The sequence below is a fragment of the Notolepis coatsorum genome, assembly GCF_963971535.1.
Source record: "Notolepis coatsorum genome assembly, chromosome: 11".
NCBI classification, from domain to species: Eukaryota; Metazoa; Chordata; class Actinopteri; order Aulopiformes; family Paralepididae; genus Notolepis; species Notolepis coatsorum.
In genome coordinates, this window is record NC_140175.1 from 128,872,383 (window position 1) to 128,896,074 (window position 23,692).

At 43.1% G+C, this 23,692-nt stretch overlaps 1 long non-coding RNA gene across 1 annotated transcript in view; it reads left to right on the forward strand.

The window, feature by feature from the left end:
* LOC311236689 overlaps positions 1-14,444 on the forward strand; it is a 74,047-nt gene extending 59,603 nt beyond the window's left edge. The window contains exon 3 of the long non-coding RNA XR_014620235.1: positions 14,019-14,444. This is a non-coding gene — a long non-coding RNA (uncharacterized lncRNA). The remainder of the gene's footprint in view (positions 1-14,018) is intronic.
* The last annotated feature ends 9,248 nt before the right edge of the window (positions 14,445-23,692 follow it).

The window sequence follows — 23,692 nt, forward strand, 5'->3', positions numbered from 1 at the left end:
TTCTCGCCGCAGGAGTGGCGTGGCGTATCTCAACACGCCGTTGACCGGGACTCTCTTGGTCCCTGTCTCGAGGAGGTGAATGGCGTAAATGTCATCTTTAGAGCGAATGTCTTTCTTTCCATTCTTAAAGGGCATTTGTTCCAAGCTCCATAGCCGCTCTACGTGTTGCAGGAGTGCGGTTTCTCCCTCTGTGACTCGGGAGTGGAGACATCTAGTGGCTGTACTTCGGTTGAGAGATTTGGCGAGCGGGCCTTGGAGAGTCCATCCCAAACGGGTCTCGACTGCTGCAGGACAGCCTCGGGGTCCGGTATGAACCCGGTCTATCGGGACAATGAGGTCTGCATGGTCGGAGCCTATCAACAGGGTCGGCATAGCATTGTCTATGAGCGGGATCGGTAACTTGCGCAGATGTGCATATTTCTCCATCAGCTTGGCGACGGGGTATGTGTACCGCGACAGTCCTATTTCTTGGCTGGTGAAAGCGTCTGCAATCTGGTACCGTCGCTCAGGCTGGCCGCTTGCTGCGATAGAGAATGAGACATTCTCGCCCTTTATCGTCTTCAAATCTCGTCTTATTGTCCGAATTGTCATTTGGGTTTCGCTTCCCCGCAGCCCTAGCTGGGCCGCAGCGGAGGCGAGCAGCAGGGTCTTCTCTGACCCGTCATCGAGGACGGCGTAAGTGTCCAGGACTTTATTCTGGTAGCTTAGTGTCACACGCACTACTTTTAGGAGTACTCGGGCTCCACTGCTGCTGGCGGGATCGATGTACATGACGCTCGCTTTGCGGCTGGATGGTGCAGGTGAAGGGCGCCGTCTGTTACTGTCGTGAAGTATGTCCAGATGGGCTCCATCGCACTTGGTGCACCTTTTCTTTAAGCGGCATTCGGCTGCCATGTGTGAGCGCGCACAGCGAAAACAGCGCTTGTTGGACTTTATCCATTGACCTGCTTCCTCTGCGTTCAGCTTGGGGAAGGAGTCACATTGCGCTAGCCAGTGTTCTTTCTCACAGTAGGGGCACACTATCTTCCACTTCTCCGTTCTGGAGGGGGTACTGTGGCTCCTGCTGCTCGGTACTGACTCCGATTGGTGCATCACAGTCACCGATCTTCTTCCATCATTTAGTCGTCTGGTTCCTTCTCTGGAGCCAGGGGTGCTCCGTCCGAATGTATCTAGCCGTAGGCTGCTAACTTCTCTCGCCAGGAAGTCTGCTAGATCGAGGAGGTTCGGTTCGGGGCCATTCGGGTCTCTGTGGTCCCTCTGCCGCCTAAAGCGCTCCTGACGAGCGGGCGGCAGCTTCTCCAGGATCCTTTCCATATTTGAGTTGGCGTAAAGTTCATACTTCCCCTTCTCTCTTTGCGCTCCCAACATCCCTACCAGGGACTGCACTCTGATGGACAGGTCGTCCAGTGCTCGATTGTCTATTGCTGGGGGTAAGCGGTCGATGTGTCGGATCTCCTGGATCACGTAATCCCATATGCGCCCATACCTCTGGTCCAATGCTACCAGCGCTGCTGTGTATGGGGTGGTGGAAGTCGCGTAGGCGAGCGCTATATTATGTGCGCGGGGCACCTTTAAGTGCTGCAGTAGGATGGCGTATTTGTGGCGTTCATCCAATACATCCACCAACATGGTCTCCAGACACATGCGGAGTTCTGTATACTGGGCCCGGTTCTCTTGGGTGAAGTCGGGTACCATAGGCGTGCCAATGTATGACGCTGACTGTGGATACATCGGCGAGCGTTGGGGGGGAGGCCTCCTAGGCGAGTCTCCTCCCGCTCCTTGGTATGGGCTGGTACCGGCAGTGTACCATGGCCCGCTTGTCCAGGTGCTGTTCCTCGGTGCGGGTCGTGCGTCGTGCTCACCCGTGTATAGAGTCGGGGGTCTGTAGCGCAGCTCCGCGGGAGTATAGCCTGGGCTGTACCGGACCTCCTGGTCCGGTAGAGTACTGTGCTGTCTTCGGGCGCGGTTCTCCTCCTCTTCCTCTTCGTCTTCAGTTAGGTCATCCAGTGCTTGTAGTCTCTGGTTTAGCCTCTCCACAGGATATGCTGCTCCTTCCCGGTTGCTAGGTCTCGCTTGGACCGGTGGGGGGAGGTGGTCTGTGGGGGGTATAGACCTCGTCTGTTGGTCAAGTTCAGGGTTGTTTACTCGGCTAGGGGATGCCGCCCTGGAGGTGTGTCTAGACGAGTTCCTGGAGCCTCTGGCGGAGGGAGAGGGTGTTGTCCGTCTGATCAGCTGTTCTATTAGTTGCGCTTGCTGTCTGTCGCGCTCTGCGTCCCGTAGAGCACCAGCAGCTGCTCGCTGGCTGTCTGCTCGGTCTCGGGCCACATTCTCTTCCATCTGAATGCGTCTTATTTCCAGGCGTATGTGCTCTTCTTCGCTCCGTTGCTGTAGCTGCAATCGATCGCGTTCACCCTGGAGTCTATCGCGTTCAGTAGAGGCTTTCAGGCTGACGAGGAATGCCTGCTGTAGGGTCCTCTCTGCCTCGCTGGGAGAAGGCGGTTGTATAGGGGAGCCTTCCCTCGGGGTACTCCTTGCGGAGCCTTGGAGCTCTATCTCCACGGTGCTCTCCCCGTCTTCTTCCGTGCCGAGTTCTCTCTCTGTAGCGTTGTATTCCTCCCGGGACTCATCGGGGAATACTTCTTCAGTACTGGCGGGGTGTGAAGTCATGTCTGGTTCCCACTTGTCCCCACCGTGAACTTGGTCAGTTACATTAGAGCCCGTAGGGGCCTCTATGGTCGGGGTAGTCTGGGCGTTGGGGTTAGACATACTTTTACTTTCTAGTTTTACCGCGTTTACTGTTAGTAGAAGACTAGGTTGTTGACTGACAGCGTAAGCCTCTAAGTACTGAGGGAGCCGTCGTTCGCGCTGCGGGCGTTGGTTAGGAGGATCGTTTCGTGGAGTGTTCATCATAGGCCATTTCAATATTAATAACACTATATTAATATTACACTAATTACCATCCGGCTCGAAGGACCAATTGTAACTGAGGGGTACAATTCCCTGACTGTATTACTAGATATGATACTTACTACCACTACCTTTGTACTTAATATTCGGCCACCCAGTACACGGCATAAATATATTATCATGAACACTCTCACGTAGATGAAACGGATCCAACACAAATGTACGAATTAGAAGCAGGTCTTTATTTCCTACACAGCGATGGTGTGTAGAATAAACACTTAATCACTTAATTACATTTATGAATTGAAATAGTATGCACTTTTATGGCAAGGAGTATTCGTCGGTATATCAATAGATAATGTCCAATCTCTGAAGGCGCAGGTGGTAAATATACGACCTGGAATAGTTAAGGAATAACAGCAATGATACTTTAATGATTATAGGCTGGATACACTAGAGGGGGTTAATCCGGTCGCTTGTAAGCCGACAGGAGTAGGAGGGGGGGGGGGGTAGAATCCAGCTGCCTCGTCCGGCCAAGGGTATCCCAGGTGAACCCACTCTAGTGCCGTTCAATGCGCCGGCGATCCTTGGACCACAGATGAAAGCAGGTGGACTCTTTGTGGGCCGGCTCTCTCCGGTCCACGGGGGAGAGATGTGGAGAGACCTCGTCTTGCAGAGCGTCTCCTCACCTTTGGCGTCCTCTCCAGGGGGGGGGGTTCCAACACACGGTAGTGTCGGGGGTCTTTATCCATAGAATAATCAAAGTATCCAAAGCATAATCCGTGCCTGGGAAGGCGGGCTGTCGTCGGTAGAATAATCCGGTATACAGGTCCACTCGCTCGTCGGCTCTGGGGCTCCTCGGGTGCAGCTTCACATAGGGTCAACCACCCTGGGTAAGCAGCCAGTTCTCTGCCCGAAACGATGGGGTACTGACTACGGTAGTATTCTCACCGCACGAAGCACTATATATTAACAGATTATTATTAGCTTAATAGACTACGTCCAACTCGACGATATAGTGCCAAATATGACTATTCAAATATTAATATACACGATGTCTCAATACCGATGGTAGGCCGAACTTGGCCTTACTCCCACACGTGGCATCGCGGGGAGGCTTTACGTCTGTGACTCTATTGGAGGGTAAGAAACTGGACTGAAAGGAAAGTCCTACTTTAGTAGCGCAGTATATATACGCACTATGAACAAATAGTCCCATTAGTGGTGCGGTAGCCAAATTCCTACGCGGAACTAGGACTTGTTCGTACATGTCGAGCGGTACGTTTGAACTGGGTCTGAGGGGTATGGCAGCCTGGCACCAAGGTCTCGACCAATAGTAGAATGGAGACTATTATGGGATGTTCAGTAGGCTAGAATGGATATTCAATGCATATTGTACAAGGAATATACAAGGGATATCAGGGAATATTAGAGAATATACAAATACAATTAAATATATATATATAAATAAATATATATATTCGGTTTAATCTGGCCCTTCACAACAATAATAATAATGGCTTGGATTTATATAGCGCTCTTCATGACACCCAGAACGCTTCACAGAGTCCATTATTCGTTCATACACCGTCATACCGGTGGTGGTAAGCTACTCACGGAAGCGTGGCGAATAATCATCGCCTACGGCCCCTCCGACCACCACCAACATTCATTCACATGCATACACATTCATACGAGGCAAGTAGGTTAAGTGTCTTGCCCAAGGACACAACGGCAATGGGATGGACATGGGCTTGAGCGGGATTCGAACCACCAACCCTTCGATCATTGGACGACCCGCTCTACCCCTGAGCCAAAGCCGCCCCAGGATACTCTATATCACAAAACGGAATGTTATTGGCATAGAGCGCAGTTAGTGTGTCTAGTACCTTCTGTGAACATTTAGCAACCATCTGTGTTGAAATCCGATCCAAAATGGTGGAGCCATATCGATTCTAAGAATCGAACTGTACATACAGTAGATTTCATTCTTCATTCTCGATGCAGGCCTAGTGATACTAAATCCAAATTGAACTCTGCCATTTGAAAGAGGAGATTTGGCCCGATCCATAGATGTGCGAGTTGGCTATAATAAGGTAATTTATAGGCCTCATATTCTATATTCTATAATAATATTTCAAATTGCATTTGTCCGAATGGCAGAATTCAGTACTGTATCTACAAAACTGTTTTACTCCCAGACCAGCCCAAGTCTGGGACAGTAGAAACAATAAGTGTTACTACCCCACACAAGGAATCGATAGTAGTATCATGGCGCCATCTAGCGCTCACCTGCAGATAATGCAGTCAGTAAAGATCCTCTCTGATTGCATTAAAGATATGCTGTTGTTGCAATTAGTTTATTTGTTACTTGTTATCTGTTTAGGTTGTTCTTTGTGTTGGTATTATCCTGTGTTTTGTTTTGCCTAGTTCTTCTTCCTGTTTTGATTATTGTTTTGTTCTAAGTGCCTGTCTCTCCCCAGCTGTTGATTATTAATTAGTTTCAGTATTTATTGCTTGTTGGTTGGTTGGGTTATTGTGGCGTCATTGTCTCCGCGTCGTGCCCGTGTTCCCTGGTGTTTTGTCAAGTGAGTTCATGCCTGTCTACACCTGTCGTTTTCTTGTTTTCACTTCATTGTTATGTTAGTGCCAGTGCCTTTCGTTTGTTTTGTATTTTGGTTATGATTCAGTAAAGTTCCCTTCATTAAGTATCACCCTTCGTCTCTGTCTCGGCTCTCTCATCCTTGTCTGCAAACTGTGTTCTCCTCACCTTCATCGTCACCCCCGATCGTAACAAAACCTTCTGTTTAATAATCTTCCCTTTATTAATTTCCTTAGATTTTTTGTACACGTGATCTCAAGAAGGTACTGAACGAACTCAGTTTTTCATGTCTGGTCATTTTTAGCATGGTGTTATTCACTGTCAAAGATGCAAAGAAAATTAATAATTTATATTCTCCTTTGTTTCATCACAATTTAAGCAAGCCTAGTAATAGACACAATATTTCTGACACTGGGAATACATTCCATGAGATCCATATATGTCCCTAGATACCATGAACATGCAAATGGCATTGTAGAAGTGGAGCAATCTTCCATTTACTTAGGTATGTATTTTAGGCGGATTTTCAGAAAATAGGGCTCAGGCTCAAGACTGGGGGAAACATTTAATTTGATCATTTAATTCAAAGACACACCAGCACATTCATACAGGAGAGAAACTTACACCGGTGAATTCATACAGGAGAGAAGCCTTATCTCTGACCAGCATGTGAAGAGCTTCAGACAATCTCAAGACTTAAAAAGAAGCACCAATATATTCCAGGTTTCAAACCCTAGAATTGTGTAGAAATCTGCTAAAAAAAACTCAACGTACTTAACCCCTTAAGCCTGAGCAGTCCGCTACCGGTACAAAATTGATATCACGCTATAAATGGATGAATACAGAGCGTATTAATTGACCCTTTAATCGCCGGGAACGCCGTAACTCGTCATTCCCCGCCATGCTCATTCTGCCGAAGACGCCGTAACACGTCTTTGATATCAATATTTCAAAAATCTGTGATCGAAATCATATTTCTCCCCTGGGGACCTGAGATATACTGCTGAGCTCCACTCAACTCTCTAAAGGTTCAAGAGCGCCATCTGGTGGCCGATCGGCAGATCGCCCAAACAGCAAACCGGAAACGGAAACTGGTGCTCATCCAAATTCGGTCCGACCACTCGCTCCCGGGACTCCATCTTGACACACTGGATAATCAATCGCTCACCCTAACTCAATAAACAACATGATTTGGACGTATATACTATTATACAACCTGGAAATGGATCGGGTATTTCGACATCCCATAATAGAAAAAATTCTGTTCCACACTCATCCCCCAACGGCGTGAGGAAGCCACGGTGAGTCCCAGCGTTATTTTTCAATGTGTTCGATACTAACTGCTCTGATGATCATATCACCCACACTAGATGAATGATATAACGTTGCCCAAGGAATTATAAACGACCCCCCGCCCATCTGGTCAACATCAGATCATATGTAGTAACTTCTAGAACTACGTGCAGTTGAAATTTTTTATCTGGCACCGATCGCTATCAAACTGTATTTCATCATCAATATAATGCATTTGGGGCTATAAATCAAGTTCTGGAGAAAGCTGCAGAAAACGATAAAAACATACTTATACTTTAGACCGTATTTTAGTATGAATATGTGAATGAAAAAGTATAACGTTGCTACACACTGAACAATAGATATAGGACATTGAATGGGCCATAATAATGTCAATTTAGCAATACAATTTAAAAAGTTATAGCCCTGCAAAGAAGGGGAACTTCTCCATAGACAAATAGAGCTGGCGAGGGATGGTAAATTATGAATTCAACCATGGCGATCAAAGGGTTAATGTTGCGTTTCTTTTTCAAATGTAGCCAAGAGTAAAGACCCTAACCCTGTCTGAACAGAGATCAAAGTGTCAGGGTCTCGGCTTCTGTAATGGGAGAGAAAGATGACAGAGTGAAGGATGAGGTTCTCGATTCAGTATTTGGAATGGGTGGGGGTTGGTACTTTTGTTTACCAATTATTTTACACAATTCCTGTGAGTTTATGGAACACCTCTGTAATTTTTTATTTTTTTTAATTCATTGTTTTGTATTTCTAATGAAGTCCTCCAAAACAGCATTTTTCTACCTCAAGATCTTAAGCCGTTTTGAGCCTGGGCACCTAAACCACTGCGCCGCCTGAACATTATCATGCAGCGGTGTCTCTCTGACATCACAAATCAGCACATTTTCAGATGACTCAGTTCAGTGAGGGTGAATATTGTGAGAGGAGAATTGGAAGAATGCGCCAATATGAGAATTAGAGACATAGATCATATTAACATAAGTCCACATAGCTAGGAAACAATGCTAAACACTGAAAAAGGCCATTTATAAGATAGTTCCCCTTTAAGTGTTATATGAATACATGAGTATAGAAATCTCTTCGTATTGAGATGTAAACCGGCGTATATAGACGCGAGGACATGGGGCAACCTAACTTGAGTGTAGTCTTTTGAATTTAATAAAACTACACTTCCCAGCTCACACCAGCCCCTGTCAATCATCTGACTTATTTTTCTTTGTTTATGTTATTTCGGGATCATATCTCACGGGTCCAACAAACCTGAATGTTATTGCCATAAAATATAACGTAGTTAATTGCTTTACCTTTTTTTTTTATCCACTTCTCCTTTTTCTGTTTTTCTCCCGTCCCAATTTAGTCGTGCCAATTCCCCCCTCCCCTGTCTTGATCGTTGCCCGCATGTGCCCCCCACTGGTCGGTCGTAGGGAGGGTTGAAGAATATCGCATGTCCCCTCCGATACATGCGGAGTCAGCCAGCCACTTCTTTTCACCTGCCAGCGCGGACTCTCATTGGCGAGGTGTAACGTGTGGGAGGCTCACACTACCCTCGACATCTCCTGTCCTTGCTTTGCAGGCGCCCTGACCGACCTGTAGGAGTCGCTGTTTACAACGACCAGATTACCACTCATCGACTCCCTTCCCGCTGACTCTGCCAATTGAGTTAGTATGACGGCCGGCCCAAGTCGGAGGCATCGCTGACAGCCGGATTCGATACCGGTGTCGCACACTTTGGTGACGAGCGCTTAGACCGCTGCGCCACCCAGCCGCCATTGCTTTACCTTTCTGTGAATGTCTAGCAAATCTGTTGTGTTGCAATCTGATGAAAAATGGCGGAGATATTTACATTATAAAAAAGTAACTACTTACAGTAGATTTCATTCACAGTTTTTGCTGCCCTGTCAGGGGCGCCTGGTGGTACTAAATCCAGATTGAACTCTGCCATTGGAAAGAGTAGATTTCTCCCGATCCGTAAATGTGTGACTTGGCCATAATAAGGTAATTTATAGGCCTGATATTCTATATTCATACTTAAAATGGCATGTGTCCGGGTGGCAAAATTCAGTACTGCATCTACAAAGAACCCTGTAAATCATCTGTCCTTTATTCATTTGCTTAGATTTACACCTGATCTTAAGAAGGTGCTGAATGAGCTCAGTGGCAATATTTCACATCTGGTCAATGTTAGCATGGTGTTATTCACTGTCGAATATGAAATAAAAGAAAAAGAAAATGTATATTCTCCTTTGGTTCGTTAAAATTTACTCAAGCCTGGTAACAGACGCAATATTTCTGGGAATACATTCCCTGAGATCCATAGATGTCCCTAGATACCAAGAACATGCGAATGGACCTTGTAGAAGTGGAGCAATCCTCCATTTAATTAGGTATGTATTTTTAGGCACATTTTCAGTACAATTTTAAAACGAATGTGATCTGCATCAGAATAACCTATAATAATAAAAAATAATCACATAACATACAACAAGACATACCAGAACAGAATAATAAATAATGTACTTGTTATTGCACATCGCTGCGGCCATGACCTCCCGCATTTCACTATGCTTGTATGCCGTGACAAATAAAACTCTTGACTTGACATGTAAAGAATAATTGATGGAGTAAAATACATTTAAATATACAATAATAATGAACAGATCCACAGACAATAACTAATATTTGGGGTCACAAGCAAGAGAACAGGAAAAATAATTATTTATATATATAATTATAGAAAATACAAAAACATATCAAATGTATAAAAATAATGCTAAAAGACACAATTTCCCCTAAACCCACCCCAGGACCAACCATCTCGCTCTGTTGCTAGATCATTGGCTTAACTCTCTCAGCTGCCGACGCCCACAAGCTAATGTTAGATTCCTTGACTCCAATTACTCGAGCTCTGGAGATCTCTAAATAAATTACATCTAAGAATGTTAGGGCCCAATTACATCAGAAGAACTGACGCTCATCTTCAAACACCAGTCTCATGGTTTGAATAGAGGCCTTGCTCTCTAGTCCTCTCTTCCAACACTAGTTGTCTCTCTTCCAACATGGCTGCCTCTAACCAGACACACATAAGGCCCAAGGAGTGCTTGAGCACCTGCCCCTTTCCCTCGGAGTCAAGAAAATGCCATTTTCTGGCTGGTGGTAATTATCAAGTATTTTATTATTTGTATCTATTGAATCAAATATGTGCAGCAATGCATTTTTAAGTTTTGAAAGATTGCGTCGCTCCCAACTATTCTTTGACATCTGTAAGCTTTGCAACAGGACTCGGGGTGCTTTCACACCAGAGCTGTTTGGTCCGGACTATCGGACCAGAGTTCGTTTTCTCGGATAGTCCGCTTTTTTGGGGGTGGTGTGAATGCTCAGTCGAACACTGGTGCGGACCAAACACGCAAACTCTGGTCCGCCTGAAAACGTAGGTCTCGGTTCGCTTCATCGGACCAAATATAGGAAGTGAGTCACGACTCTCACGAGCAGAGCACTAAATTACTACCTAACCAATCAGATCTGCGATATGAGGTAGCGTCACGAGCAGAGCAATGTGTGTGGACAAGAGGCGGGTTGCTACGTTTACTGTAGGGAGGGGCTTTTAGACCCATGTTTTTTTTTTTTGCTTCGACATCCTCTCAATATTCGGGACGCGGGACATTCGGTCAAATGGTGGGACAGTACAACCAAAAGCGGGACACCTGGTCACCCTACCACCAACTGAAAATTGTGAGCCTCCGCTGATCTGGAGTCAGACAGGGCTCGCAGTCACACACACACATTTCTACTATTGTGTCCCTTTTCGACCGCGTGACATTGTTCAGAAAGTTTAGTGCGCTTGACAAATTGCAGTGTGAATGCAGACGAACCAAATGAAGAATGCAACAATGTTGCAACTTCACCCCCCGAACCGCACCGAGTCCGCACTGAGTCCACCAAAACTATATGTGAAAGCGCCCTCAGTAGGAAATACTGCATGTGGTTTAGAGGGGTGGCTCCTAGATAGAGCAGGGCAGGACGCAGAAAGAGACGATATCTCCTCCTGTGTATGAAGATCATCATTTATATATTTATTTAACATATTTATTGTTATACCTGACATTGCTGCGAATGAAGGCAATCTTAACTTTTTTCTAGTTAAAATAAAGGTTTGAAATTAAATTTATTAGGATCAATGGTATTCAATATAGAGTGAAATAAGCGACCAACAGTGCAAATAACTGGTTTTTACAGCGTGAAACTGTATATAAATAGTTTACAATCAATCCAAAACGTCTGTATTACTCATAAACTGTTTTGCATGACGAGCAAACAGTGTTTCTCATCCTCAGTCAGACATCAGAGCAAACTGGTCAACATATCACGTCTCATGGCTTCTCCTACCATTGTTATGCCGACGATACTCAACTCTTCCTCTCCTTCCCTCCCTCAGATATCCACGTCTCTGTGCGGATCTCGGCCTGTCTGTCCGACATCTCAGCCTGGATGACGTCCAATCACCTCAAACTGAACCTAAGCAAAACAGAATTGCTCCACCTGCCGGCCAAATCCTCCCCCCTAACCGACCTTTCAATCACAGTCGAGAATGCAGCTGTGACTGCGTCCCCGACCGCCAAGAACCTTGGTGTTGTCCTCGACGACCAGTTGAACTTCTCTGCTCACATCGCAGCGACGACCAGAACCTGCCGATTCCTCCTGAGCAACGTCAGAAGGATACGCCCCTTCCTGACAAAAGAAGCCACCCAACTCCTCGTCCAATCAACAGTCATCTCCCGCCTCGACTACTGCAATGCACTGCTCGCTGGCCTCCCGGCCACTGCCACTAAGCCTCTTCAACTCATTCAGAACGCAGCGGCCCGCCTGATCTCAAACCTACCGAAGTCGGCCCATGTCACCCCACTTCTTAGGGACCTGCACTGGCTCCCCATTGCTGCACGAATCCGCTTCAAGGCCCTCGACCTAGCATACCGTGCGGCAAAGGGAACCGCTCCCGCCTACCTCCGGTCAATGGTCTCTAACTACACACCCTCAAGACCCCTACGCTCTGCATCTTCTGGCCGCCTCAGACCTACTCCTATCCAAGCTCCGGGAGGGTCATCAAAGAGAAGTCGCCTATTCTCAGTCCTTGCCCCACAATGGTGGAATGAACTACCCACCCCAGTTAGGACAGCCGAATCACGTCCAATCTTTCGCCGTCGACTAAAGACGCACTTCTTCAACCATTATCTGAATTAAAAAAAAAAAAAAAAAAAAAAAGAAAATATAACCCTAACTAACCGTACTGTCATGCACTTGTCCTAATAAACTAACCTACACTGTAGCACTCAACACTTTGATGAACATTGTTGCTCAGCTGATAGAGTTGTGCCCTTCCTGATGGCTTGTCGTACAGAACTTGTAAGTCGCTTTGGATAAAAGCGTCAGCTAAATGACTAAATGTAAATGTAATGTATATCATCTTGACTTGATATTTCAGAAATCTCCTGTTCCAAAGCATTATTGAGCAAAAGCTGAACTATTTCACAAATGATGACCACTTAATAATAATAATAATAATAATTATAATAATAAGTTTCATACAGGCTAAAACACTGAGAAGCACACATTTAACCGGACCACCTGCTATCAGAAGGCCTTGTTGAGTCATGGTGTCCTACTCAATCAACCCTGCACCACCAGCAGCCAGTCTGTTGTTATTTCATCATTTATTTCTTTGTTGAACCAGACCAGGCTTTAGCTCCACTATTTTCACCCTGGTTAACAACCAGGAAAGGCCCAAGAGAACGTATTGTATTGTTGTTGAAATCTAGTAATCCATGCATGAAATAATTTTTTTTATTTTCAGAGAATGTCTTAGTTACATCAAGATTGTGCCATGAAGGCAGTGCTATATTTATATGTGATGTATTTACAATGATGAGAGGTCTCTACATATATAGATTAGTGCTGTCAGGCGATTAAAAAATGTATCTAATTAATTACAGGATTTGTAATTAATTAATCTAATGAATCACATTTTAATCGCATAACCATTGTATGCCTGATATTCTATATTCTATAATCATATTTCAAATTGCATGTGTCCGGATGGCAGAATTCAGTACTGTATCTACAAAACCTTCTGTTTAATCATCTTCCATTTATTAATTTGCTTAGATTTTTCAGGTCTGGTCAATTTGAGCATGGTGCTATTCACAGTCAAAGATAATAAAAATGTAATTGATATTCTCATTTGGTTCATTACAATTTACTCAAGCCTAGTAACAGACACAGTATTTTTTTTAATTTCTTTATTGCAGGAAAAAAAACGTTGAACATTTACAATTGCCAATATAGTACATTTTCCATCTTTTTTCTTTTTTTCCCTCTCATTTCCCCTTCCCCTCCCTCCTTCCCACCCCATCCCCCCCACACCGAGGTTGTTGAAAAACACATCCGCAAAATATTCAAACACACAGCATAGATGCTGCTGGGCAAGAAAAACAACAACAATATCAATCAGACCCATCTGCAAGAGGTAAAGAAAGAACTAAAAACACAACTCAACTGAACACATGAAAACATAACCTGAAGGAGAGGACTGTGGAGTAGCAGAACTAACCAGTAACTTAGATCCAGCTGGTGATTTAGAACCAACTAGAGATAGCCAGCCTCTCTCTTCAGACTGTTCTCTAACTGAGACTGATGACAGTGATGATGACAGTTCTGGAGCTGAGACTGATGACAGTGATGATGACTGTTCTGGAACTGAGACTGATGACGGTGATGATGACAGTTGGTGATGATGACATAGAAAATCATGCCGGAGTGAAACCATTTAGCTGTTCAGTTTGTGGGAAAGGGTTCAATCACCAAGGACATCTGAAGACACACATGAGAACACATACTGGAGAGAAATCATTTAGCTGTTCAGTTTGTGGGAAAGGGTTCATTACGAAGGGAAATATGAAGAAACACACTAGAACTCATACAGGAAAGAAACCATTTAGTTCCGTTTAAGCTGAGACTAGACTTTAAAAGAATAAAGAGAACCGGTCCCCAAACACAGTTTGCAGTATATTAAATAGAAACCCCATGTACTTTTTTAGAAGAAGAACACACACGCATGCGAGATGGGCGACACAGGAACACTCACACACACATGCACTGAAATGAAATGTCTCTCTGCACTTTTCCCATCCCGTCGTCCTTCCCCCCCAAGGGCAGCCGGGAGCAGACATGGGCTGTGGTGTGGGCCGCGCCCGGGGACCAATCCAAGTGCTCCTGTCCATCTTCGTCAGGGAAGTGTTAGCGATCTGTTCTGCATGTTTTTCCTTTGGGTTTATCTTATCTGGAGGGGAAACCCTTGCGAGTACGGGGAGAACATGCAAACTCCACACAGAAAGGCCCGGGAGATACCCCACCTGGGTACCTGGCGACCTGGTCCCCAAGCGGGAATCGAACCCAAGACCGTCTAGCTGTGAGGCGACAGTGTTAACCACTACACCACCGTTCCCATACTAAGCAGTATACTCAACAGGAACCCCATGTACTTATACTAAGTAGTATACACAATAGGAATCCTTAGGACTTATTTTTGTTTTGTGATTGATTTCTGTTTATCTTCATTCATATCAAACACAAAGATTCTGTACCTCCTTTTTTGATTTAGTCAATAAAATATATCTCATATGCTTGTTTTGACTCTTTCATTATGAGTGTTATAATTTCAAATGCTCTGTAGCCATTGGGACATGATATTTTACTTAAGGTAAAAGTAGAATACTCGACAGAAAATAGTTGCTAAATGAAATAAAAAGCTCTATCGACATTAATGTTGAGTTTGTATTATTTTGGCACAAACCCGGTGCCATTTAGCTCCATTGTATTGGAGTGACAGCGGACATCTCTACTGCAGATATGTCGTGCCCTAGTGGGCTTCGCTCATAAGTAGTTCAAGGTAGCAGTCAGAAGACTGAGGTGTGACAGCAACAGTGTATTCCTTCAATAACTGGTGGCGCCAGAGAGCATCTGACAAAACCTCAGCCTGTTTCACCACAGAACTGGTGGGTCACGTGCTTGAAGCTCTGATCCCTAGGAAGACTTCAGTGTTCAATGTTGAAAGACGGACACATCACATTGGACCTGGACTTTCATTTAAAAACAGAAATGGACTTCCATAATGTTATTACTGTATATATTATGTTGTATGTATCACTGTTGTAGAATGTGGCTGCAATATTATCATTCATTGATAATTGTTCCACGGTAACAATTAGACTTGGAAATGTAGCAGCCAGAATAGTGATTTTCTGTTCATGAAGTTTTTATATAAATTTATATTCATTTACATTATTGAATTGAAATATTTACACTAATCTAATTTGATATAAAGATTTAGTTTGTGTTCATATTACCGATGGTATGGCTATATTATTAATTTGTGAGAAATCTCTTAATGTTGTGGGTTTAACCTATTAGCCCATCCCCCTCTCCCCGTAATATAAGGAACAGGAAGTGATTTCTTTATGTCAGTAAGAGTTTAGAGACGTAACCTAGGTAGAAAAATAATTTAATTAATTCATTTCCATCATTGAAATGCATATTCAGTATGAAGTTACAGCTTTTCACCACAAGAGGGTGATATTATACAGGTTCGCTGGTCATCAGCTCTCTGGCACCTGTTAAATAGACATGCCATAGTGAACCTATTGTCATTGATATACATGCATTACAAATATTTATGAATGAATTATTGTCCATTGCAATAAGCCCTGTCCCTTTCATATCTCATGAACCGTTCATCGTACAGACTTGTGGGAGGGGTTAATGAGTGGTGGGGGCTTCCCCTGGAAGGTTGGTGGTACCGTTCAAAACGGCCGTAAAAGCTGTTCAGCTCATCCGGTAGGGAGGCAGCAATGTTAGCTGTGCTGTTGGGTTTCCTGTTAAGGTCCGATATTGTGTGTAGTCCCGGCCACACGCCACGTGGGTCATAGCTGCTTAGCTCCTTTCCAGGTGTTGGCCGTTCCAGGGAAGCCCCAAGCAGATGGGGCTATCTTAGTGGCCCAACCACATGAGACTGTGGCACAGAACCCCAGACCATGGAGCACCTCCTTCCATGTCCTCTGTTAGGTGGACCCTGCACAGCAAAGGACCTAGCACTCTACAACACCAAGGGACAGCCATGTACCAAGCACTGGCTGGACGTTATATACGCTGAATAGCTTTGTATATGGACAGGAAAAGAAGAAGAAGAGCTCCTTTCTGGGTTTGCACTCGTCCATCGTGTTCTCATGTCTCAGGCTCTCTCCTGCATGACCTCCCAGTCCGTGTTTTACTCAGGGCTGACCAGACGTGTGCACCAATCAAGGGGGGGTGACCTCATCGCCCAGCCGAAGGGCATTGTCTCTGATTAGTACAACGTTGGGGAGAATTAAGAGGAGGGGCGAATGCAAGGGAACAAACAACACACACATACAGTAAACCAAAACAACAACACATCAACAACATATTTTTCCATACATAAATAAACTCCACATAAACTGATGAAAGTCACCACTGCTGAGGTGCATTTATTTTTCCATGTTAGTGAAATGTGGTGACTTTTATGGGTTTATGTTAAGACACATTTTAAGATACATTGGAAGCCAATTAGCACCACATTTTCAGTAATGGTTAAAGATTATGAAAACAGAACGGCACAGTGAGTGTTCTATCAAGGCAAGCCAATAGTTTCTGGGGTGCCGCAAGGAAGTGTTTTAGGACCATTGCTATTTTTATTGTACATAAATGATATGAGAGATGCATGTTCTTGTAATTTATTCTTATTTGCAGATGATTCAGCTTTGCTCATCTCCCATAAGGATCTGAGTACACTCCAAAGAATGCTAGGAGAGGAACTCTCTAAGGTAAGAATTGGCTGTCTGACAATAGGCTCTCACTTCACTTAGGCAAAACAGAGTCTATTTTGTTCGGATCTAAGCCCAGATTAAAAAAGGCTCCTGAACTCAAGGTAGAATTAGGGTCAGAGGTTATAGCAGCAAGAACAGCAGTGAAATACCTGGGCTGTATGCTGAATGACAGTCTCGGGGGGGGAATGACCTTACAGGTGCTGGGTAAGGTAAATGCCTGCACCAGGTTTTTTGCTAGAAAGGTCAAGCCAACAGCCTGGTGCAGTGTCATTTTGATTATGCTAGTGTAGCCTGGTTTGAGGGACTGTGAGCTTCATTAAAGAAGAAACTACAGGTGTCACAGAATAAGCTAATCAGGGTTGTGATGGGCCTAGGACCTCGTGATCATGTTGGGAGGAGACATCTGCTTACGACCTCTTTAACCCCCTTCCCTCTGGCAGAAGACTCCAAAGTCTCAGGTGCAGGACATCCCGTTTTAAAAACAGTACATATCCCGAGGCTGTCCGTCACCTGAACTCAAGTACAAATGTTCAGGCACTTTGCACAACAAGGGCTAGCACCAGCCGACATGCACTTTGCGGCAATATGCACTTTAAACTGGAACACTGGGCAATTTATTTTAGGTACTGTTGCATTTTTTCTTTTTAATTGTTTGTGTAAAACTTTTATTGTGGGGATTGTATTGCATGTATTCTTGTCTTTTTTATTGTATGTTTTTATAATGTCTGTACTGTATGTGGCACCAAGACAAATCCCAATCAACCATGGTTGAAATGGCAATAAAGTTTTCTATTCTATTCTATCTTCAGGAGCTCAACTGGATACCAGTTGAGGCCAGAGTAGCCCAGCTTAGGCTCAATATGCTACACAAAATAATAAATAACAGGGCCCCCAAATATTTTTGCAACTATTTTCCTAGTGTTGGTGAATCACACAGCCACAGAACGAGATCTAGCATAGCAAACCTGCATCCTCCATGTAACTGAGGGGTTACAAAACCCTGACTGTATTAAAGATTGTGATATATTAAACCACTGCTAGTTATGTACTTTAATTACTGGCCAAACAGTACATCAAATATTGATGGTGAACACTCACAAGAACACGGCATTGACACAGAAATACTTATTGGAGGGTAATTTATTATTATTAGGCAACGTTAGGTTACAGATTGAGAATTAGGGGTCGCGCTTGTATGGCGAAGAATATACGTAAAGTCAGTCAAGAGCATAAGTCACTAAGAATAGTAGGAATACTATGATGGGTCTAAGCTGACGCCACCTGTTGTATAGTAGCAATTATATAGGGCAACACCGGTACCAACTGGAGACAATGGGTTCCCTCCGGGTGTAACGCCGGGGGAAGTAGAGGAATGTTCGGGTACTCCGTCTGAGTCAATGAGGAATAAAGAGGCTCCAGATACAGGAGTCGGTGCTTGTACTCCCTTGATCCGCAGACAAAGCAATAGTTGTAATCCAAGATGCTCGACAGCATTGACGACAGCTAGCCAGCCCCTTCCACGAGGCAGGCCCGAGTGGTGATCCTCACGAGGTTAAATCCCAAACGACAGTGGAAATCAACGGTGCTCTTCTCCGGTGGTCACGGTCCCAAAGCAATATAATCCAACCAGAAATGGTTCTGCAATCGCCGGTGCCAATTCTCCTGTGTACATGTCCAACGGTTCTCGCCTAGGACTCCTCGGGTGTGGGCGCGTATTTAGGCCACACAGCCTGGATAAGTGCACTAGCTAAAGACACGACGAACCGATGGGTAATGCTACACACGGAAGAACTGTGGCCGCACAATATACAATAAATGATCGACTATTACTTCACATTAGATTAAGTCGAACTCAACGTTACTTCATTAAACTCTGACACTTTAACATTCTATTCGCACGCGGTTCTCAATGCTCTATTTAGATGCAAGGTTGCTCACTTCACTGCACGTTGACTCGTGGTGAAGGGTTTGAACTAGTTACTGCTGTTTACACCTGCGCCGTATTTATACTTAAGTGAATATCTAGTCCCAACCTCAGTCCTTGTCTCGTATTACTACGCAGACTCTGGGCATGTTCTGACATGCCCGGAGTTGTCTTTGAACTTGCCGTTGGGGGCTTGCGCGTTGGCGCCTGGGGCGCTGTCCAATAGGAGAGTGAATATTACTCTGGTCTGTACGCAGGTAAAGGGATATTCCGTGTATATATATAAATAATATACAAGGTATATCAAACGATACATATATTCAGTTTAATCTGGCCCTTCACAACACTCCAAGGTGTAGAACAAAGATGGGACAGAGCTCATCCTCCAAGGTGTAGAACAAAGATGGGACAGAGCTCATCCTCCAAGGTGTAGAACAAAGATGGGACAGTGCTCATCCTCCAAGGTGTAGAACAAAGATGGGACAGTGCTCATCCTCCAAGGTGGAGAACAAAGATGGGACAGTGCTCATCCTCCAAGGTGTAGAACACAGATGGGACAGAGCTCATCCTCCAAGGTGTAGAACACAGATGGGACAGAGCTCATCCTCCAAGGTGTAGAACAAAGATGGGACAGAGCTCATCCTCCAAGGTGGAGAACAAAGATGGGACAGTGCTCATCCTCCAAGGTGTAGAACAAAGATGGGACAGTGCTCATCCTCCAAGGTGTAGAACAAAGATGGGACAGTGCTCATCCTCCAAGGTGTAGAACAAAGATGGGACAGTGCTCATCCTCCAAGGTGTAGAACACAGATGGGACAGAGCTCATCCTCCAAGGTGTAGAACAAAGATGGGACAGAGCTCATCCTCCAAGGTGGAGAACAAAGATGGGACAGAGCTCATCCTCCAAGGTGTAGAACAAAGATGGGACACTGCTCATCCTCCAAGGTGTAGAACACAGATGGGACAGAGCTCATTTGCTCACAAAGGAGCACAGGAGTGGGATGAGTTGCCTTTGACCACCAAACAGATCTTGAACCTGTATAGTTTTCAAGGTGAACGTTAGGAAATGGCTCCTAGAAAATGTCCCAGAGTAACTAAGGAAGGTTCTAGTTTTTAATGTAGTGTAGTTTTAGTGTGTCTGTACATTTTGTACATATTTTATTAATAATGTTGTATTTAACTTTTTAATTATATTTTTAGCAATATACTGTAGGCTGACGATAATGTGTAATACATGTTTATGTATGACTTTTTTGTCCTATCCTTGATAATTTTAGGATGCATGACTTGTTGTAACATGTAATGTATTTTAATAATTGTCAAATAAACTAAACTAAACCAATATATGTTTATATTATTCCCAATAAAACATTTGTGAGGCGAGAAATCATGTTTATAAATGAGGGACCAAGTGAGCAGCATTTGTTGATGGAAATTGGGTAGGAGCGGTTTGATTGACAATGTATCCTATTCACCAGACATGTAAATAAAGTATGATTTCAAAATGAAAGTAGACACATCCTAAATGATGATCACAATGACCCATGTATGGAGTCTCCAATCTATCTTCAATTCAAAAACACATGTAAACACATCTTTCGTCTTCTCTCTTAATACAACAATCAAAGTGCCCTTCTTTTTTCATAATCTTTTACCGTTACTCATGAATCAAGGTAAATCTAGAGAGTAATATAGCATCTAAACAACACACTGTAAGTGGGGAGATTGAAATCTATCAGAATAGTAGTAGTCGATTTTTTTATTCGGCCATCACACACAAAACAATAATAGTATGCACAATCATTCCAGAATGTCAACAGTCTGATTTGGGCAGTGACTAAAAAGGTACAGGCTGAAGCATAATGCTTAGATATGCCTGTCCTATATTCTTATGAAATTAACTAAATACAACAAAATAAGGATTATTCACATTTGTAACCCTCAAAAAAACCTACACAAACCATTTTCTTGAAAACCAAAAGCAAATGACTTATTCTTAAATGTATATCATCATTGTTCCACAAGTTAACCCCAACCATAGAAATACATCTCCTTTTAATCCCTTTCTTAGCTTTAGTCACTCTTATACAATATATTCTCTCATTGATTCATGCTTTTATTTCAAGCAGACTGGACTATTGCAATGCTCTTTTTTCTGGTCTTCCAAAAAAACCAATAGACAAGCTACAGCTAATTCAGAACTCTGCTGCTAGACTTCTAACGAAAACAAGGAAGAGAGAGCATATTACTCCAGTTTTAGCAGCATTGCATTGGCTCCCTGTATCTTTTAGAATTGATTTTAAAGTCCTTCTACTTGTTTTTAAAGCTCTTAACAATTTAGCACCTTCGTACATTTCCGATCTCCTGTCCTTTTATGTCCCCTCACGAGCCCTAAGGTCCTCCACAGCTGGTCTTTTAATTGTTCCTGGGGTGCCCCAAAGGAAAATTGGGGCATCTGCTTTTAAATTCTATGCACCACAGCTGTAGAACACAATCCCAAAAGATATTAGAGAGGCTGGCTCAGTGGACATTTTTAAACGACAGTTGAAAACATACCTTTTTAATATTGCTTTTAATTAGCAACTCTTTTTATTAATTTTCTTTATATACTCGATTTTATCCATTATCTTTACTTGTGATTTTGACTGTGTGGTTTACTCCATGTTCTTTTTTTCTTCTTTTTAAATCTGTTATTATTCATTGTTTTATCTTTCTTTTATCATGTAATGTGAAGCACTTTGGGCTGCATCTTGTATGAAAAGTGCTATATAAATAAAGTTATTATTATTATTATTAGACTAACTTCTAGTGAATGAAATAGTGAAGTTAAAATATTCCCCATTTTTTGTGGACCCCCTGGAACCTCCTCAAGCATCCCGGGGCCACAGACTCAGCATTATACTACTACTACTACTACTACTACTACTACTACTACTAATAATAATAATAATAATAATAATAATAAGCTTTATTTCACACCTGAAGACAGAAACATCTGCACATTAAACATTTATTCATTCTATATTATACATGTCACATTAAAACCCCAAATATAACTAATATATAGGATCGAGATCAAGGTAAATATAGTGCAATATACCATCTATTTATGGTATACTATATTTAATACTGTAATGATCATGGGTTTAAATAAACAACAACATACTTACAACAAAATAAACATGGGTCTGGATTTTATTTAATGATAATTTATTGATAAGAGAGACATCAAATCTGAGAGCCTCATTTATCAATACAAGTATGGTATGTGTGAAACGTTGATCAATTACTGTGCCACACTTTACTTTTTTAATCTTTTATTAACAGAATGTATGTTAACATAGAATTACCCAAAATGTTAGAACTGTTGTTGTTGTTGTTGTTGAGAACATTATGACTAAATCCCTTTGCTCTCTATCCCCCTGGATATCAACAAAGTTATTTTTGACATGTGGGTTCCAAGTCATTCTTGCCTTGACACAACACTCACTGTGCCGTTCTGTTTTCATAATCTTTAACCATTACTGAAAATGTTGTGCTAATTGGCTTCCAGTGTATCTTAACACTTTCACTGCCACTCACGAGATTTCCCGGATTTTTTTTTTTAGCGATCTGAAATCATATCGCATCACGCGAGCCTACCAGAGTATACCCGAGCGGCGCCGGCGATCATATGTGGAAAAAAGCGCCCCCTATCGTCTCCCAGATGACATAAGGGATTTTGGAATGGACTCAATGAAAATGGATGGGGGCGTTTCCACCATCCTAGGCAGAAAGACTTTACCTTTAGGTCTGGGGTCCATGGTAGCTACTCTCGGATAGATTACTTCTGTATTTCCAAGCAAGATATTGACAAAGTTGAATCATGTATCATTGAACCAGCGACCATCTCAGATCATGGACCTCTAACTCTTCAACTTAACCTCAGTACCAATAAAATCTTTAAATATTGGAGGCTCAATGTATCCATGCTGTCTGACTCTCACACACGGGAGAGGATAAGTGAAGAACTGAAGAGTTATTTTGATCTCAACAATAAGGGGGATGTCTCACCATCAATTTTATGGGACGCGGCAAAGGCTGTAATGAGAGGTAAAATTATCTCAATTTCAAGTGCACTAAAGAAACAGCGAAATGAAAAACAACAGAACCTAGAAAATGAGTTAAAAATACTAGAAAGGAAACATAAACTGAACAGAGATGAGGAAGATTTAAAAGCTCTACTAACCTGCAAACAAAAACTAGATGACCTGTTGACATACAAAGCGGAAGGAGCCCTTAGATTTGCTGGTAGGAATTACTATGAGATGGGAAATAGGGCAAGCAAGCTACTGTCATTCCAGCTCCACAAAATACAGTCAAGTCGGATAGTTCCAAAGATTAAACACCCCAGCACACACATGGAAGTAATGCAAACGCAAGAAATTGCTAATGCATTTGCAGATTACTATACCGACCTCTACAAAGCACAGCAATTGGAAAACAAGAAAGAAAAAAAAAAAATCAACAACTTCTTAGATAACCTTAAACTTTCTAAACTATCCCCAGATGAGGCGGATGAGCTAACCTCCCCTATTACGGAGGAGATAGGGGAAACTATTCAGATGCTTAAGAACAATAAATCACCAGGTACAGATGGGTTTTCAAATGAATTTTATAAACATTTCACTGAACAATTAACACCAGTATTAAGTGTAGTTTATAACTATGCCCTATCTGAGAGAGACCCACCAGGAAGCTGGTCAGAAGCTATTGTCTCGGTAATACATAAAGAAGGTAAAGACCCCACAAGATGTAGTTCCTATAGGCCCATAAGTCTCCTTTGCAACGATTTCAAGATATTGACATCTATACTTAAAAAAAGAATACAGAAACATATAATAAAACTGATACACCCAGACCAGACTGGCTTTATCACTGGTCGACAGGGTGCTAACAACATCAGAAGAACTTTAAATCTGCAAACAGTGGCTGGATCTCGAAAAGAACCATCAATGCTTCTCGGCTTAGATGCCGAGAAGGCATTTGATAGAGTTGATTGGCTGTACCTTGAACTAACAT